General features: G+C 39.0%; 1 protein-coding gene across 2 annotated transcripts in view; it reads left to right on the top strand.

Annotated features, from left to right (window-relative positions):
• The window catches only part of ATP10B (ATPase phospholipid transporting 10B (putative)), a 316,520-nt gene that overhangs the window by 92,166 nt on the left and 204,460 nt on the right, over positions 1–19,894 (top strand). For both annotated transcript variants that reach the window (XM_072630895.1, XM_072630894.1), the window contains exon 2: positions 6,811–6,879. The gene's annotated coding sequence lies outside the window, so the exon portion shown is untranslated. The remainder of the gene's footprint in view (positions 1–6,810; positions 6,880–19,894) is intronic.

The following is a 19,894-nucleotide window of genomic DNA, read 5'->3' as shown; positions in this document are numbered from 1 at the left end:
TTCAAGTTCACAGAGTCCCAGAAATCTGTTTCATGATAGTGGGGGCAAACAGGAGAGGAGAATCCATGGACCCTAAGTTAAGAACTCCTGCTCTAAATATTGATTACTGCCAAAACTGATAATAATATACAAACAAGTTTTTGTTATTAACACTTCATCCTCTTCAAAGTACTTTCACATAAATTGGTGCGAACAATGACTTGAGAATTAGGAAGAAATGATTCCAATCCCAAGTCTTGTTGTTAGTTGGATAGCCTTGAGCAACCCCATCTCTCTGGGCCTGTTTCCTCATTTATAAAATGAGAGGAATCTTCACTAAGATCACTTTCAACCCCAAAACAATGAAATAGTGATCCTGACCAGTTGAGAGGCTCTTACAACAGTCTAATCCATAAGTGCTGAACAAAGTTGTTTGTGGGAAATGCGCTGACATGTACACTGTCCTGCCCATGATCATGCAAACATATGCATCAGAGGAAGGACTTGACCTTGGGTTTTCCTGACCCCAAAGCTGACCCTCCATTCACTCCACCACACAACCTCTCTCCTAACAATCAGGACCATCATTCATGTGGGAGCAAACTCCCCATACCTAGAGATCTTTAAGCAGAGACCATAAATAACTACTTGCCATTTGTAGGAAAAGTAGAAGTGGTGCTGAGAACAAAAGCTATTCTGGAGTGAGAAGTAATAGAATTTAGTAACCATTATTAAAGGGAAAGGAAGGATTCAGCTCTAATGCCAAGGGTTTGAGCCCAGTGGTGAACTATGGAGGGGCCAGGGAAGGGAGGGTCTGAGAGTCAGTTGAATTAAATTTGAATATTCTTATTATCATAGGGTTGGCTACTAGTAACAAGTGTTTCTTGGACTCTGCAGCTCATGAAACAACCTAGGAAGGTATAGAAGGTATTAGGATCTACATCAATGAAGCTGGAGTCTATACAAATGAAACCTTTGACACTTGAGTTACTGAAGGAGTTTATGTGAGGATGTAATTTCTGAATCCATAAATCCTACTTCATTTAGCTTCTCCCTTCCTCAGTTTGTTCATCTCTAAAAAGGGCATAATAATGTCCCAGAGGTAAGATCAAATGAGACAATGTATGTGAAAGTTCTTTGAAGAGAGTGAAGAGTTAATAAAAAATTGTTTGCATATTGTAACCAGTTATACCAATAATGTACATTTGGAGTAGAAGTTCTTAACTTGGGGTCCACAGATTCTCCTCCCATCTGTCCCTACTATAGTAAACAGTTTTCAGGTTCTCTGAATCCATGGATGGATTTTTGATTCTGTTTAAATAAAGTGGTCAGGTTGGGAAGGAGACTGAAGGTCATTCTATAAAAAAACACATCTTTATTTCCACTGACCTCTGGCTGAAATTTAGCATTTCTTTCAATTACTTAAAAATGTTATTCTGAGAAGGGATCCATGATGCACCACCCCCAAAAAAGCTAAGAATCATTCATTTTTAAGAATCCAGTAAATCAGGAATTTTTGGAGGAATGTTGGAAATAGAATTTTGTGAAAACACAGTCTCACATGGATTAGAATATTAAGCAGAAAAAAGCAGCTTCCAGTATGTGAAGGGTTTGAGAGAAGTATTAATCCAGGATAAGCATCTGTGCAAAACATTATTTATGAAGTGCAGACACGCTTCTGATAGAAGATATGTTAAGGAATGGTGGAGACAGAAATAATAAAATGCTGATCACATGTCTATTCATTCAACTCTCCTGGCTAACAATGGCAGAGACCATATCTCCAACTCAACCAACCATTCTTGCATTTTGCTGAAGCTTGAAAAAGGTATTTGAAGGAGAGCTTTCAATTGAAAATATCTCCTGCCCAGAAAAATAATCTTGCAAGGTGACTATATCACAAAATCAGAGAAACCTAGAGGTAGAAGGGATCCTAGCTTAGCACATCCCCAAGCAGGAATGCCCTGAACAACCTTGATGACAAGTAGTCATTTAGTCTCTGCTTAAAGATCTCCAGGGATGGGCAATTTACTCCCACATGAATGATGGTCCTGATTATTAGGAAAGAGGTTGTGTGGTGTAGTGGATGGAGAGTTAGCTTTGAAATCAGGAGAACCCAAGGTCAAGTCCTTCCTCTGATGCATGTTTGTGTGATCATGGACAGGACAGTGTACATCTCAGTGCCCCAGGAAACTCTCAAGTCTCTCCATTACCAACATCTGGCTGATCTGCATCTGGTGGAAGGAGTTTTCACACAGGGAAGTGACATAAACTGATGAAATTCCATGTCCCTATTTCCCCCCTGTGCCAGAAAGAATTAGGTAGGTTTTCCTTAAATCAAGCCTCAATTGCTTGTGTCCAGCTTTCACCCATTGCTCTTAATTCTTCCTCTGACTCCAAACAAAACAAGTCTCTTATACTTCCATATTTTCAGACCCTTGAAGATTGCTTGTCTTGTCTCTTTAAATCTGTTCTTTTCTAGGCTAAACATCTACACTTCCTTCAACCAATCCTTTTATAGAATGATCTTCAGTCTCCTTCCAACCTGGCCACTTTATTCAAACAGAATCAAAAATCCATCCATAGTAACTACTGGTCATTCAACAATAGACAAAAGATGATAAGAGAGACAGGAAAATTCACTTAATAAAAGCTACCATGTATACAGTGCTTTAAGGTTGCAAAGCACTTTACATATATTATCTCACCTGATCCACACAACAACCCTGTGAAATATGCTCATTTTACAGATGGGCAAACTTACACACAGAGGTTAAGTGGCTTGTCCAGAATCACATAGCTTGTAAATGTCTGAGACAGGATTCCAATTCAGCTCTTCTTGACTCTAAGTCCGGCATCCTACCCACTATGTCACTTACCTGCCTCCTGGATTGTCAATGGGACCCCTTGCCTACCATCCAATGCCTTATCCAGGGCTTCTTAGAGTGTGGGCCACAGCCCCATATTTTTCTTTCTATCATAATCTCCCATTTAATACCTACATAAATGCTCTTCTTCAGCTAAACTAGTCTTTTCACTATCCCTGAAACACCCTTTGTGTTTTGACTACCTCTGTGCCTCTGTCCAGTCCATTCCCCCAATTTGAAATGCCCTTCTCCTTTATCTCTGTTTCTCCCCATGAAGTTTTCTCAATCCTTTGAAATACTTATTCACATGCCAACTCCTCCATGTAACTTCCCTGAGTACCCTAGCTGGAAGTGATATCTCCTTCTGAATTTCAATTTATGAGGCCATTCAGAAAAGGAGGAACTTCTATTTCTGCAAGCTTGTAGGGGCATGCAGCTGCTTGAGATTCCCTGAACCTATTTAAGGACACAAGGGTATGTCCTTAGTTCTGGGATTATTTATTTTGGAAGTTTGAAAATGGTCTTGGGTATGGAGGGGGAAAGAAAAAACCAAGTGGAAAGCAGATATTTCTGTTGAGTTTTAGGAGTTCATAAATCATTGTGGAAGAGAAAGAATGATTAATTGGCTGGACAGGCATAAGTGGATTTACGGTAAGGAGAAAAATTTGATTGTGGACACTTAGAATGAGAAGATTCAGTGAATATGGATGGGAGACAACTAGGGAAAGAAAGAACAGAGCTAGTAAGCTAGGCCAGAGCACTAAAGAAGGAATATAGATGAATGAGGCTGTGACCTGGAACCTCAGATTCCCCCTTCACTGAATAGATAACAATACAGTAGAACAGAGATCAGAATGTATTATACAGATGTGGTTTTCTATCCCCTTTCTGAATCTGTCATTTTCTGAGTTCTTTTTAGTTTGTGTGGAGAAGGAGGAGGGAGAGAATCCTTGACAATAAGCTCCTAGAGGGAACTATAATCCCTAGCATAACTCCTTAATAAATGTTTTGTGAATCCTACTTATGAAAGGAGGAAAAACAGAGCCCTAACTCCAACTAGATAAACCTTGTGTTGGGTGCTTTCTATTGAAAAGAGTTATTGAATAGAGGGGACTTGACTGTCATTCTTTCTACTCCCTCCTGGGGCCTTTTTAGAAAGCAGAAACTAATTATGGAACCAGATCAACCATCTCTTTATTGAGGCAGTCAAAGTAAAACCAGTAGGGTGCAATTTAGCTCTTCTCCCCCATCTTCCAAATAGCTGCAAAATTTCATACAAAATGAAGATACAATTGAATTGCAAATTACTTTAAGAAACATCAAGGAACCCTGGTGTAAAGAGGACATTCCCATTCCTACAGTTTTCTAAAACCAATTATTAAAAACAAAAGTCAATACTTCACAAAAATATAGGTCTTCCCTAGCCTAATGACTGGAATAGTAGCTAGAGAAAGGGCAAAGAAATGAAAGGAAAGAATAATAATTAATTAAATGCCTACTATGTTCCAGAAGCTATGCCAAGCACAATAATCTTGGGAGGTAGGTGTTTTATTATCCCCATTTGGCAACTGAGGAAATTGAGGTAGACAAAGATTAGTGACTTGCCCAGACTTTCACAAATCTACGGCCAAATATGAATACAGATCTTTGTGACTCCAGGCCCAGGGTTCTATCCACTGCACCACGTAGCTACTGAGCATAGTGTCTGGCACTTACTAAGTGCTCATTCATCTTTGATTTAGAATCACAACAGTCCTGGATAGTGAGGTCAGACACAAATGAAAGATCACCCCATTCTCAAAGAAAAGCAGCTAGCCACTGGTGCCTATCCTAACAACTTTCTCTTGTGTACCTGCATCTTCCCCTCCACATGCATGTGCACCCCCATTTCTACTGAGTTGGTCATTACCCATCCCATGGCATCATGAGCATGTGTTAAGTTTCCATTAAAATCTATATCTGGTTTTGGGGTGATATTGTCTCTCATATATCTCATTCAACAAATATTTATTGGGTACTTATAGAAAGGAATTATGCTAGGGATTATGACTCTTCCTAGGAGCTTATCATTAAGTGTCCTCTCTCTCCTCCTTCTCCAAACAACCTAAAAGGAACTCAGAAAATGACAGATTCAGAAAAAGGATAAAAAACCAAGTGTGATTAATATACTCTAATCATTGATCTGCTATTGACAGCCATAGAGTTGTATAAACTGAAGTGCTCATCTGGAGTTCGTCCAAACACAGAAGTCACCTACCCTAACTGGGGTGCTACCTGACCACCACTACTAAGCAATATAGCAACTACCTGCCAAATCTCTCTATACCTAACCTGCCCTCCACTCTCCCAAGCCTGAGAGGATGAGGGAAAGCTTTGGAGAGACAGAAGCATTGGATGTAAGTTTTGAAGGACAGATAGAATTTGAACATGATCAGGATGGATGCATAGAGAGTGAGAACCAAAGCACAGAAGTAGGAATGTATTAGATGCAACTTCATCGATTTTGCAAACAACAATCAGTCAACAAGCACTTACTCTGTGGTAGGCACCATGATAAGTACTGGGGATATAAAGAAAGGAAAAAATTTCCCCTGCCATCAAGGAGTTAACATTCTAATGGAGACAACATGCAAAAAAAAAAAAACTACATATGTGTGATATACAGTGTAAAGGAAAGGTAATCTTGGAGGGAAGAGGGAATGAAAGGAAATCTGGAATTCCCCTCCGCAGAAGGTGGGAGCTGAACTGTCTTAAAGGAACTCAAGGAACCTAGGAGATGACAATAAGGAAGGGTAAGCATTTTAGGCCCAGAAGACGTTCGGTGCAAATGCACAATCAGAAAATAGAGTGTTGTGTTTGAGGAAAGCCAGTGTAGCTGGATTGTCATGCATGATGGGGAATAAAATGTGATACTAGAAAGACAGGAAGAAGCCAAGTTATAGAGAGTTTAAATGCCAAACAGAGGATTTTGTTTTTCATCCTGGAGGTAATAGGGAGCCACCTGAGTTTGCAGAGTAAGGGAGTGACATGGTCAGATCTGCCCTTCAGGAAAATCATGTTAACAACAAAGTAGAGATGGACCAGAGGGTGGGGGTGGGGGACTTGAGTCAGGCTATTGCAATGATCTAAGTGTGAGGTGATAATGGCCTGTATGTGGTCGTTAGATCTGTGAGTGGAGAGAAGGAAACATATAAGAGAAATATTGTGAAAGTAAAACAGAATTCCAAAACCGATTTAGACCTGAAAGGGGCCTCAGAAGCCATGTTGCCTAACCCTAAGAATGAGATTTATTAATCAAAGTTGATCTTTTATCACTCAAATAGCTGAAGAAACTTCAGTGGGTTAAGTGACCTATTCAGAGTTACATAGTTATTGTCGGAGGTAGAATATGAAGGTTCTTACTCCAGAGAAATATGAGATAAGGCTGCCCACTAAGATAAGGAAGAGTCAGGTAGTAGTGGAGCTCCAATACCAGGATAGGGAGTTTATTCTTTTATCTAGTTGATAATGAGAACCATTGAAGTGTTTGGGGCAGAGAGGAGACATGATCAAATTTGTATATAAGGAAGAAAAAAGTGTGATAGCATGCACAAAATGCAATGGAAGGGGAACAAATTAAAGAGGGATTTCGGGGACCAATAATCCTGGTTTAGGCTAATTAAAAAAAGATCACTTAAGCATTTTTCCTTGTTGACTATGAGATATATAAATATTGATAGACTGAGAGTGGGGAAGGTGCGGGGAGTGGACAAGAGAGAAAAGAGATTGATATAACACTGACCCAACATTCCAACAGACTTCTTCTGTTGTATGGCACTCTGGATGTTACCTAGTCTTATTCATAGAGATTGTCCAATATTGGAACCATCCAAATGGAAAGACATAAGCATAGCACTTGTTCATCGTCTAATTCTAAGGCAAGGTTCTGCCTTTCACCTTGATTTTCTCTTCTTCTGTCTTTCAGATTTGCCTTGCCAAAGCACACCCCGGGAAACTGATGGCTCTTGCTTAGTCAAAAGTGACAATTTGATTGGTGAGTAGGACAATTCTTTATTATTCACCTCAGGAGACTTTGATGCCTTTATAACCTAAGATCCTAACCCTTGGAGAGGTTGCTAGATATTTGGTCAAGGAAAATTGGGATGCTGAACTGGCATTAGGTTAGATGGCATGAAGTGGTTGGAATGGCATAGCCTTGATGTAGTTTTCTTAGCTGCCCTGCATGGTGCTACATGCAGCTGATAGAAGAAAGTCATTCACTTAGTCCATTCTGCTCTCCTTACCGTACCCCCTTCCCCACTCACTTGATTACTACCCCTAGCCCCAAGGGTCCAATTCTTTCCAAATCAACATTTTCCCTAGCATCAATCCTACAGCTTGGCAGAAGAGAGAACACACCTGCTCTTCCAGTTTAGCCCCAAGGAAGACTTAGATCAGCCAAAATGTCCACATTTAAACTCATTGAACAGTATCCCAAATTATGATAGTCAGCAAACTCAAGTTAATGAATTTGAACAATAAGCAATTAGTGTAATGCAACAAATGCTGGGGTTGGAGTCTGAAGGTGTGGAAGGAGTCTTACTTGGCATGTGAACTAGGTAAAAAGCAAACTCTCTGAGCCTCAGTTTTGTCCTATGTGAAATAGAGCTAATGGCAGGAGCTACCTCCCTGCAGCTAGGTCTTGTGAGTAGCGTGCAGAATCCAGTATTGAGAAAGACCTGAGTTCCAATCTGGTCTCTGACACTTAACTAGCTGTTTCATCATGGACAATCACTTAACCTCTGTCTGCCTCGGTATCTATAACTATAAAATGGGAATAATAATAGCTACCTCCCAGAATTGTGAAGATCAAATGAGATAATATTTGTAAAGTGCTTCACAAACCTTAAAGCACTATAAAAATGCTAGTTATATTATTATTACCTCACCCAGTTGTAGTGAAGATTAAATAACATACGGGAAGAATTTTACAAATGTTAGAGCTTTATATTAATGTCAGCTCTTACTATAAATTTATAAAGTTAGATGAGCTGGGCCTGGCTCTTTTCAAGTTCTCATTTGTGTTTTGCCGTATAAAAAAAAAAAGGGTAAATCTCTCTGTCCTGTTAGTGATACACATATTGAATGACCTAATTCAATGGCCTCATTAAGATGTTTGCCATGTCCTTAGGGAAATCAAATGGAAGCGTTGCCATGCTTTTGTAATGACTAAAAAAGCAAGGTTTTGTGGCTTTTAACATTTGAACTAAAGTGATGACAGTTCAATTCTAGGACTTCCTTGGGGTAAAGCTGGCACCTTAGCTCTATGTGCGTCGGGCCTTTCGTTTCCAGCAGGTGGCAGTATGCAAGGCAGGGATCTTAATTCAGCACCCTTATACAGGACTTCCAGGATTCCGTCCTGAATACTTTCTGTTGTCTCTACTTGTTCCCTCTGTTTTTCATGTCTGTACCTTTTATGAGATCACCTTTTCATTCGTTTTCAGCTAAGACCAACTCTGCAATGCCATTTGGGGTTTTTTCAGCAAAGATACTGGAGTGGTTTGGTGTTTCCTTCTCCAGCTCATTTTACAGATGAGAAAACTGAGGCAAACAGGATTAAGTGACTTGCCCAGGGTCACACAACTAGTAAGTGTTTGAGGCAGGATTTGAACTCAGGAAGAGTTATCTTCCTGACTCCAGGTCCAGCACTCCATTCACTGTGCCACCTAGCTGCCCTGTCTTTTCCTAGTAGACAGCTATTATGTCCTTTTAATACTAATTTTATGTCACCCAGAATACAGTAAATCAGAGTGCTGGATTTAGATTCAGTAAGACCCAAGTTCATATCTTGCCTCTTGCAAGATTGTACAAATTTGCTGGATAACTACTGGCAAGTCATTTGACTTCTCTGAATCTCAGCAGTCTCATGTGTAAAGTCTCTAAGACCATAAGTTGCAGAAAAGTTGTTTACCTGCATTGGCAGAGAGAGTTCCCTTAACCAAAAGTTGTCTATCCCAGTGGAATCACAAGTCCAGTGACTAACCCTCCAGTAAGTTTAATAATACCTATTATACTCACCTTACGTGGTTGTTGGAATTCCTGGATTCTTAGAATCTGAGTCAACAAAGATCTTAAAGGCCATTCAGTGAGATCCTAAATTGGACAAGAATATACATACATACATACATACGTACATACATACATACATACGTACATACATATATATATATATATATATATATATATATATATATATATATATATATATATATATATCAGCTACAAGTGGCCATCTAGCTTTTTCTTGACCTTACAGGAAGAAAAACTAATTAGCTGCTGAGGGAGCCCATTGCACTCTGGGCCAAGGGTGACTGTCAGCCGGTTTTCTCTTATATCCAGCAGAAATCTCTCTCTGCAACTCTCTCCTCCTCCCGTAGGCATTAATGCTTAGAGTCTATATTGCAGGGTGACCTCACTTCTCCTGAGTTCACATTTGGTAAATGCAAGTAACCAAATCAAACTTCTCCTTCTTTTAATTATTTTTCTTCTTTTCCTTCTTTTAATTATTTTCCATCTATCTTGTACATACTTTGCTTTGCATATATTTGTTTGCATACTGTCTCCTCCATTGAATTGTAAGCTCCTTGAGGGAAAGGGCTGTCTTTTGCCCCTTTTTGCATCCCTAGCACTTCACACAGTGCCTGGCACATAGTAGGTGCTTAATAAATGGTTATTGAACTATTAAATTGCATTATCTTAGCAGAAAAAGAAGTAGATATGACACCTATATGATATAATGCAATATGTGTGTGTACGTGTTTGTGTGTTTGTGTGTGTGTGTATGTGTGTATGTCAAATGAGAGCTTCACCCAATTATGTGTTTTTAGAGAAAAGACCAGTGGACAGGAAAAGTTTCTTGGACAAGATGGGATGGGAACTAGCAGAGGAAGGGGGAAGGGACATTCCAAATGAGAACAAGAGCAAGGTCACAGAATGAGAGATTAGAGCTTTAAAGGACCTTAGAGGTCTTCCAATATCTTCATTTTATGGATGGTGAAATTGAGATCTGAAAAAGTTAAATGACTTACCTAAGTCAGGAAGTAAACTAGGATTTTAACTCACTTTCGATGGCTCCAAATTGTGTTCTTTCTCCTATGCCACACTATGTGGAGACAAGAAAGTTAAAGGCATAGTCAAAGGGTAAAACAACCCAGTATGTCTGAGACAGAGACTTCATACTAGGGAGTTGTTTGAGAGAAATATGGAAAAGTAAATTACAGGTAGATTGTAGAGAGCTTTAAACACCAAGTAGAGGAGTATGGACTTTACCCTAGGAGCAATAGGGATAAAAAGGAAGATCAGGAGAACAATTATAATGAAGATTATCCATTAATAATATCAATCTGGTTGAGTGAAGTGGCAAAAGCAGATTTTAAGGGTGTATGACTTCTTTAATTCAACAACAACATTATTAGTGTCTGGAACTGTATCTTACATTTCAGTGCTACATTCTCTCCAGTGTTTTGTGAATACTGTTGAAGAAATGAATGGATGAAACTAAAGGTTCTATTCCCTCAAAAGCAGAAAGAATTGATACAATCACACCTGAGATAAGTGTTCCTAGGTCTTACAGGCACTTAAAAGATGACAAGTATTACTGGATACCAACGATAACACAATTTAGCTTTTCCCATTCTACTCATGGATACATGGCACATTATTAGAGAACAATCTTAGGTGGCATCACATAAATCATGTCAGTAATTCCTTTTAGAGTCTAAGGCAAGTGCAGGTACAGGTGCCCAGATGTATCATGAACCACAGAAGACAGTTGGTCCGGGAGACCCTACTGGAGGGGGAGGCACAGATCATGAGCACATTTGGAATGAATGCACCCTGAGTCATGTAGAAGATGAGTAGAATTCAAGAAAGGCATTTCAACTTCCAGACATCAAACCCAAACATGTTGTAGGGTATGTAGACCGCTTTTGCTCTTTGCATAATTTTAAACTCCCCCTCAAAAGAGTAAACATTGCTGCTGACTTCAAAAACATACGACAAAGTGGTATTAAATATGCATTGCTAATTGGACTTTCTAATTTTGCTAACAGTTTCACGCAGACATGCACTGTTCTGCAGATGCTGCAGTGTTTAAATAAAACTTCATCCTGCCTGATGAAAAAGAAACCAGTAAGATAAAGAAGGAAAGGCCTGGTTTAAATTAAAGAGTTCAACTTGAAACCACCTAGGTATCCCTTGGGGAGCATTCTGTAACAAAGCTCATGGAGGTGAAAACTGACAGGACCATCCTGGTTGAGGCACTCATCATATCTCATCTAACTATTGCAAATACCTCTAGTCTCTCCCCTCTCCAATCTGTCCTCCACATGAATAGTCCTAAAATATAGAGCTGAATATATATATATCACTCTGTTACCCAAAAAGGTCCAATGCCTCTCTATTGCTTTTGGGATAAAATACATAATTCTCTGTTTGTCATTTTAAAACCCTTCATGGTCTGACTCCAATCTAGCTTTCTAGGTTGATTACACATTATTCCACTTTCACATGCTTTATAGTCCAGCAAAAATTATCTACTTGTTCCTTACGTACATCATATCTTGTTTTTAGGCCCTTTTATAGTCTGTTTCCATGCCCAGAATGCACTGCCACCTCCCCTCTGCCTCTTAGAATTCCTAGCTTCCTTCAAAGGTCAGCTCAGGGTCTACCTACAACCTGAAGATTTCCTGATTTCTCCTGCTGGCAGTGCCTTCCCCCCAAAATTATCATGCATATATGGGCTTTGCATTTACTTCTATGTGTCTGTGTTGTTTCTCCAATTGAATGTAAGCCCCTTGAGAGCAGGCCTCTTTTTTTATCATACATTTTGTCTTAGTACAGTAGTGGTATAGTGTCATAGTAGTAACCTACTAAATACCTTTTGATTGATTGACTGACTTACTAACTGCTTACATATAAGGAGTGAGGGAGAGTCAAAGATGACTCCAAGATTTCAAACTTGAATAACTAGATTAGTAGAGTCTCTATCATTCTCATCATAGCTAGTGAAATCTTAATAAAGTTCCCTTCAAGAATAATTCTCTGCTGAGTTCTGAGGGTTCTGCTCTTATAGAATCCTGGTTCTTTGTTATGTCTAGCTGGTTCTCTTGGCTTCGGATGCAGATGCTATTATCAGCCACAAGTGCTCCAGGAATGTTGCTACTGGTTCCAGTGTATACTGCTTCCCCCCACCAATATTCAACACCTCTGCATCTTCTGACCTTTCACAAGGTCGTAACCTGATCAGTTCTATTTTTGGACTCTCTGTCATCTTTTCTCCAGGAGACCTTCTCTTTTCATTCATTCATTCATTCAATCAATCAATCATCATTCATCAAGTGCCTATTGTGTGCCAAGCACCAGATGCATTGGTCCCTTATCACAATCTCTCCAGTAATACGGTCAGTCAGGAATGAAGAGGAGGGAAAGAGAGGTTATCTCCTTTGCTCCCCTGCCCTAAAGAGCAATTCCCTGTCAGTAATCCTGGCATCCTTAGATATTGTCATGTGAATATCCTTGGTTACCTTAGAGAGAACAGTTTCAATTGAACAGTGTAGTCAAAAGCCAAATTACAAGGAGCAGAGAGAAGTGAGGAATTGTATAGAAAACTTCTTCTACATGTTTGATTATAAAAGGGATGAGAGATAGAGGATAATAGTTTGAGAGGACAGTTGGGTCAAGTCAAGGTTTTTTAGAAATAGAGTGATCTGGTTGTGTTTGTAGGCAGGAGGTGGGGCGGCGGGGTTGGGGGAGATCCAGTGGCTAGAGATTAATCAAAGAAATTTCACCATGAAAGAAGAATAAAAACAAAGACGCAGAAGTGGGAATGAGCATAGGAAAAGTGGAATGGCTAAGATTAGGTCAGATCTGGGAGGTTTTTGTATGCCTGCTACATGAGTAACATCCGTTTTTCTGTAAGTCTCATATTTAGTGAACACCTGGCATACAATAGATATAGATGCAGCAATAAAACTGCCTTTTTCTATTTAAGTTCACTATTATATCCCACCTACAGAGCACCAAGCTACCTGATGTTGCCAGCAAAATTTCAAAGGGGTTGGCATTGTACTAATTGAGGTTTTGAGGGATTTGGGGTTTTTTTTGTGTCCCAGCAGCATTTGGTGCAAGGGAAAGAACAAAATTGGCTTGGTAATCTGTATGCTTGTGACAACGTGTCCACACTTGGAAAATTTTAACCAGTCGGAATCCAAAAGTCGATACCTCTGCGGGTCTGGCACCCTGGCTAGAATGCTGATTTTTAAATGAAAGATGATGAGCTCCTTCAGAAAGCATTTCATACACACAAATGTAAACAATCTTAATACAGAGGTGACTGGGGAGGAGAGTAGAAAGGGACTATTTCCCACATCTGGTGAGTTTCCTTGAAGAGATTTGTCAAAACAGTGACAAGATAAAGTTCAGGAGCATAAACAACCAGAGGTGAAAGCCAGACCCTGAACTTCAGCCCCTCTAAAACGTGAATGTAAAGCACAACAATGATAGCTAGAATAAAATGCTAGAGCTTCAGGGATGACAACACATTTTATGTATCTTATTTCTTTCGATCTTCATAACAACCCTGTGATGTAGGTGCTATTATTAGCCCCATTTTACAGATAGGAAAACTAAGAGTGCCCAGGATCAGTCAGCTGGTCACTGACAGAAGCTAGATTTGAACCCAGGTCTCTATCGCTCCAAGTTTAGAACTCTGTGACAGGCAGCATCCAATCAAACAAGGTAAAATTTAATTTTAAATAAAATTTAATAGTAAAAATTAAAATATAAAGTCCTACATTTAGGCTTTTAAAAAATAAGTATTATGACCATAATATAAGAGATATACTATAGCAAGCAGTTGTATGAAAAAAATCTAAGATCTAAGGGCTTTCATGGCATATCAGCTCAATGTCAAGCCACAGTGTGACATGGTTACTAAAAAAAAAAAGAGAGAATTCATTTGGATTGGCAGAAGTATAGTATTCAGAACATGGAGAAAATTCTTCTACTGTACACAAATCCAAATGTGTCAACATTCTCCAAGTACAGCTAAACCAGCTTAAATTGTAATCAGGAAATATTTAACAAAATAAATAAAAATACATTAAAACATAGATAATGTGAATTGATGGTTTTCTAAATCATCATGAAGCCTGCAGGAATCCTTAAGTACCATCTACCAGCCCCTGTTTCTCTTTGAGTTGAATACCACTAATTTACTTAAACCATGCCTAGAGTGCTATGTTCATTTCTGGGCACCACACACCTTTTAAAACATTGACTAGATAAAACTCACCAATTATTGGAATATCTTTTTAGTTGTCCTTTTAAATTGTCTACTACTGTATCACATAGAAACAAGACTATATGGAAAGTTAAAATGTCTTTGAAATCCCATATACAGCACACATACACACATGCAATACATATATTATACACTTGTTTTATGATTTTAGTAAAATAGCTTGCATGAGAAAGTAGGAAGAATGCATACGCATATCTACTTGCTTAAATGCATTTTGTTGTTCAACTGTTTTCAGTAGTTTCTGACACTTTGTGATCCCATTTAGAGTTTTCTTGGCAGATACTGGAATGGTTTGCCATTTTCTGCTCCAGTTCATTTTACAGATGAGGAAACTGAGGCAAACAGGGTTAAGTGATCTTCTCAGGGTCACATAGCTAATGTCTGAGGTCAGATTTGAACCCAGGAAGATTAGTCTTTCTGATTCCAGGCCAGGCACTCTATTCACTATACTACCTAGCTTTATATGTATACATGCATTTGCATGCACATACATTTTACATATACATTATGTGTAATACATGTGTGCAATGTGTGTGTAACATATATGTATACATCTATGTGGAAGTATGTATTCCTGTGATGCTGTATACCTGGCTATCAGTCATAGACTACCACAGTCTCTTAAGAATTAAAGTTAAGAATCACCCAAAAAGCAAAGGAGAGGTAGGCAAGTATGTGTTTATGCATATATACGCATGCATACTTTTTTAATACTTTAGTTTTTGTTAAAACGCCATAGTGTTTTCTTGTTCATCATAGACCTTGAATCTCAGATACTGATACACCTTTTGCCTGGCCCTATTGTTGGTAAAAAGCTATGAGCTCATAAATAACTCACCTATTTTAAAAATGTCCCCTCCATTCCTGGGCTTGTGACCACCTAAGACTATATTTTCACAAATTCAGCCCCCAGGGCTGCTATAATGTTAAAATTTAAAGTTTGGTCTTTGAACACACATCGCATAGATCTTGGAAGAGGAGAACACTGATTGGCACCTCAGAACCCACAGAAGGCAGCAAGACTCCTTTCTGTATTTTTAAAGGAGGATGAAAATCTCACCTTTTAGCCTCTGCAAGCTTCTAGACTTTTTGTCCCAGCTGTTAGCATTTACCCTGGAAGGGCTTTGCAATAAATCAAAAGTCAGAGATACCCTTGGGCCAAGCCCATGTAACCTGGCCCACACAGTACGGCTTTGGGGTACCTTAGTAGCCATAGCTCTTTCCTTTTGAGATGAAGGGACAGGATACCACACTCCAAACCTTCCTCCCAATAATCTGGCTTCAAAATTACAACTTTTGTGCACAAGTTGTTTGTTCTGTTTTGTTTTTCATTTTGTTTGCATGTCCACTGACTTAACATAAGTGAAATCACTTTAGAGTATTTCCTGTTGGAGGGGAAAAACCAAAAAACCGCTGAAATCCAATTTGCTATCTTTCATTTGGATTTTAACACTGGACTTTCTCCATGAAAGTGGAACACACTTTAGGTGAACATACATCTCCCTTTTTCACTCCTGGCTTGACACAATAGTCAGTGGGTTGTCAACGCCATCTCTTCTAAAGAATCTTGTATCATTTTTGATACAGTGAGAGAAACCTTGTTTGGAGAAACAATGGTGGTGTTTTCCTTTACTAACTCAATGCTTAAAAAAGCAATAATGAGCAAACACACATAGAGTTGATTGTTCAGTATGTATATCTTGGGAAAATACTGAAAAGAGAATATAATCTTGGAGCAGAATTTAAAGGAAGAAAAGAACTCAGACCACACTAACTTTGGGAAGTTGCATTACCCCCAAGTCATTCCTGAATTAAAGGCTTGTCATCTTAACAATATTTTTTTCTGCTGATAACAGTATGGCTGTGAGCTATGGACTAGCAGTCTCTGAAGAATTAAAATTAATGCCAATGAAAGAACAATGTGGGGGAGGAGAAGGAGCAGGGAGGATATATGGGTGTGAGTACACTGTAACACTCTTCTAATAAAGAATTTGATATCAGTGGAGTAAAGGGTATCATATGCTTGCATAACTAGAATAGATGAACTGGTTATATGGTAAGAGCAATGAATAGTATATTCTTATATCTGTGTGCATATGTATATATGTAATATAGAGACACATATTTGTATGTGTGTAGATATGTATATATGTATGTATATGCATATATATGCATATGAGTATGTATAAGCTAGATGTCTAGAACCAGGATTCTCATCCTTCTTCATGTCATGGGCCCATTTTGCAGTCTGATAAAGACTAAGGATCACTTCCCAGAATAATGTTCAATTCATAATTGGAGAAAATTTCACTTAGGGTTGAGTTAAAATAAAGTTGTCATTTTTCCCATCCAGATTCATAGATCCCCTAAAATCTATCCATTGGCCCCAGGTTAAGAGCCCTGATCTAGAGGACTGAGTTCAGCATATTGGGGAAACTCCTTTGAAGGATCTATACAGGAAGATATGAACAAGAGTGGCACTGGATGAGATGTCATGGATAGGTCCTAGTATACATCACTGGAGAAAGTACTCATTTCGCTGAGATCACAAAATCATTGAAGTGTAGAAGTATTGACAAGCTAGAGCATGTCTAAAGTAGGGTGACCAGCATGGTGAAGGAAGTTGAAACCATGTCATATGGGGAATGTTTGATTGAAGAGGCAGGGTTTTGTTTGGAGAAGAGAAGACTTAAAGATTTTAAATATGAAAGGACTTTAAGGGTGATTATACTTACTATTTTTAGCTATAGATAGCAGAAATAAAAGCAAGTAATAAGTTCTCCATCATTGGAGGCTCAAGCCAAAACTGGATAAGTATTTCCCAGGGGTGCCATAACTAGAGCTACCACTTATACTCAGTGCTAACTACTGAATACCCTTTCCTAGACATGGGAAAATGGGAATAAACACGGTTGGTACTGTTTGGATAAGCATCTCTAAGCTGAATATGATCACATTTTTATTATTATTTACTTACCCAATTCTGGCACACACTGCATACGACTTTGAAGCAATGGAAGTTCTAATCCCAGACCAACACAGACACCAAGAAATCACCTCATACATCACAAAATGGTGTAAGGGCAGAACCAAGAACCAAATGCCACAAACACCACCCACACTGTCTCACCAACCAAGTATCACTTGGTTTCATCCAAGACACCAGCCACTCCCCCTTATCTGGAGTTTAACTACATAACCTCTGAGAGTCTAATTCTAGGACCTGAGTCTCTAGAAATTCTTTAGCCCAGACTCTACAGATGAGGAGACAGACTGAAGAAGGTAATATAGAATCATATTCAGTTGTTTTAGTCATGTCTGAATCTTCATGATCCCATTTAGGGTTTTCTTGGCAAAGATATTAGATCAGTTTGCCGTTTCCTTCTCCAGCTCATTTTACAGATGAAGAAACCAAAGCAAATAGTGATTTGCCCAGTCATGGGTAATAAGTATCTGAGGCCAGATTTGAACTCGGGAAGATGGGTCTTCCTGACTCCAGGTATAGTGCTCTATCCACTGTGCCACCTGGCTGCCCCAAAATAAAAACATACAGTCATGGAATTTAAGGGGACCTTAGATGTCACTTAGTCCAGCTTTCTACCCCATGTCTCCTTAACAGACAATTATTTCAGTTCTACTTGAACTCTTCCAATGACAAGGGCTCCATTATTCATTGAGCAGTTGTTTTTTGTTTCATTTTGTTTTCCATCATTGAACAGCTCTAGTTGCACAAGATCCAGCAGATAGTGGCAAAGCTATTGCATTCACTCCGCAAGATTAGATTAGGAAGCTCAGGTTTCAGGGACAAGTCCAAAATGAGACAACAACCTCCACTGTCCCAATTATCATAGAAAGGAGGGGAATCAGGGAGTCATAGAATGGGCCATTGTCCAAAGTATCAAGGTGCTTATTCTGTTTATATTTGTTGGGCACTTTGAATAACAGAAAAGCCTAGGAACAATTGGAATAAGCCAAAGGGGGAAAGGGAATATTGTCAGAGAATTGCATAAGTGGAGAACAGGAATTGTGGTCACAAACCTGAAGAATATTTAGGGCTTTTGGGAGGCATTTGAGTGTAGCATAATGGATAGAGAGCCAACATTAGTCAGGAAGACCTGGGTTCAAGTTTTGCCTTTGACGCTTCCTGGCTGGGATACTCTAGGAATGTCCCTTAATCTCTCAGTACCCTACCCAACTCTCTAAGTCAACAAGTTGCAAAGCAAGTCTAGATCTGCAGTGATGGATAACTTTCCTTATTTGAAATTCCCTATATTAGTGAAATCATAGGTAAAAGGGGGAAAAAAAGAAAAAACCTTGGAGGCAGACTGCCTAAATTGCAGGAAAGTATGAGTGAGATGCAGAGGGTCATAGGGTGAATTAAAAGTAGTTAGAGATGTGGAACAAGTTGGAATTCTGGTCCCACAAGCAAAATTCTTCAAAGGTATTTGGCGCCCACTTTTTAATAGCCTGTTACCTCCAGAAAGGTCATTATCATCCACCTCCTCTTGCGAACCCCAGTCTACAAATGGAATGCTTGGGTAGTAGTTGCACTAATGGAAGCAAAAAAAAAAAAAAGGAATCAGACCTGAAAATAAGCACTGGCCTGAAGGAAACCAAGCAGAAGTTCATTAAAACCAGGCAGCAGGAATGCAAGACATTGAATAAATAGAGCCGTTCGTCTCCATGCTCGTTTTTTTGTTTGTTTTTTCATTTTTGTTTTTCTGCTGTATCTTCAAGGTAATTATCTATGAAGGGAAATCTCTGAGTGGGCTCATCAATACTGGTGTGCTTTTGGCTTAGAAAATAGGTCTGGAGTTGGCTGGGAAGAGTCACAAACAGCCTTAGAGGCTAAGATGATGTTCACTGAGAATAAAAATAAGGCAAATCAGAGATCCTTTCTCCAGTAAATGAAGTCATATCCTTTGAAAGAAAGTATAGAGGATGTCCCAAAAGTTTTGAGATCCCTCTACTCTGAAGTAAGTGGAGCCTAAATATCAAATCCAAGTTACTCAATTGCTGAAATAAGCATACAGCAGGCAAAAAAAAAAAATGAAGCAGGTAATTAGGTTTGTGTTTTTCCCCACGTTCAGACTGGTAAATCCCTCTCCTATCTGTAATGAGGCAACTTGGCATAGTAGTTAGAGAGCTGGACTTAGAGTCAGGAAGACTTGGGTTTGAGTACTTTCTCAGGCACTTACTTCTGGGATACAGGAAATCATGTCTCAGAACTGTGAAAGCAGAAAGTTGGACTTAATGACTTCTAATGCCTTCCAGCTCTAAAACTATAATCTGATAATCCTATGTAACCTTCACAGATCAATTCCCCAACAGAACAAGGTACTTTATACATACTTGGAGAGTCTATAGATTGTTAATAATTCTTTACTTTCATAGAGCCATTTATGTTTTTCAAAGATATTTCATACAGCTTTACTTATTGAATCTTCAGAACACACACCAGGTGATGAATTTTTCAGTCTTCACAACTCATGAAATGTGCAGGTTGTCTGTATTCTTAATCAGTGGATGAAGTGTCGATGCCAGTGAAATTATTTATCTTTCAAAGAATCAAAACAACATCCCAATGAAGAAGGCAGGGATTATTATTTCTGTTTTAAATGGATAAACTCAGCCATAAAGAGATTAAGGGATCTTACAGAATACTAGTGGAAAATCTAAGCTAGAACTCAAATCTTCCCCCACCCCA

The sequence above is a fragment of the Notamacropus eugenii genome, chromosome 1, assembly GCF_028372415.1.
Source record: "Notamacropus eugenii isolate mMacEug1 chromosome 1, mMacEug1.pri_v2, whole genome shotgun sequence".
NCBI lineage: Eukaryota > Metazoa > Chordata > Mammalia > Diprotodontia > Macropodidae > Notamacropus > Notamacropus eugenii.
The sequence above is the reverse complement of the archived record's forward strand: the minus strand, read 5'-3'. Positions and strand labels throughout refer to the sequence as shown.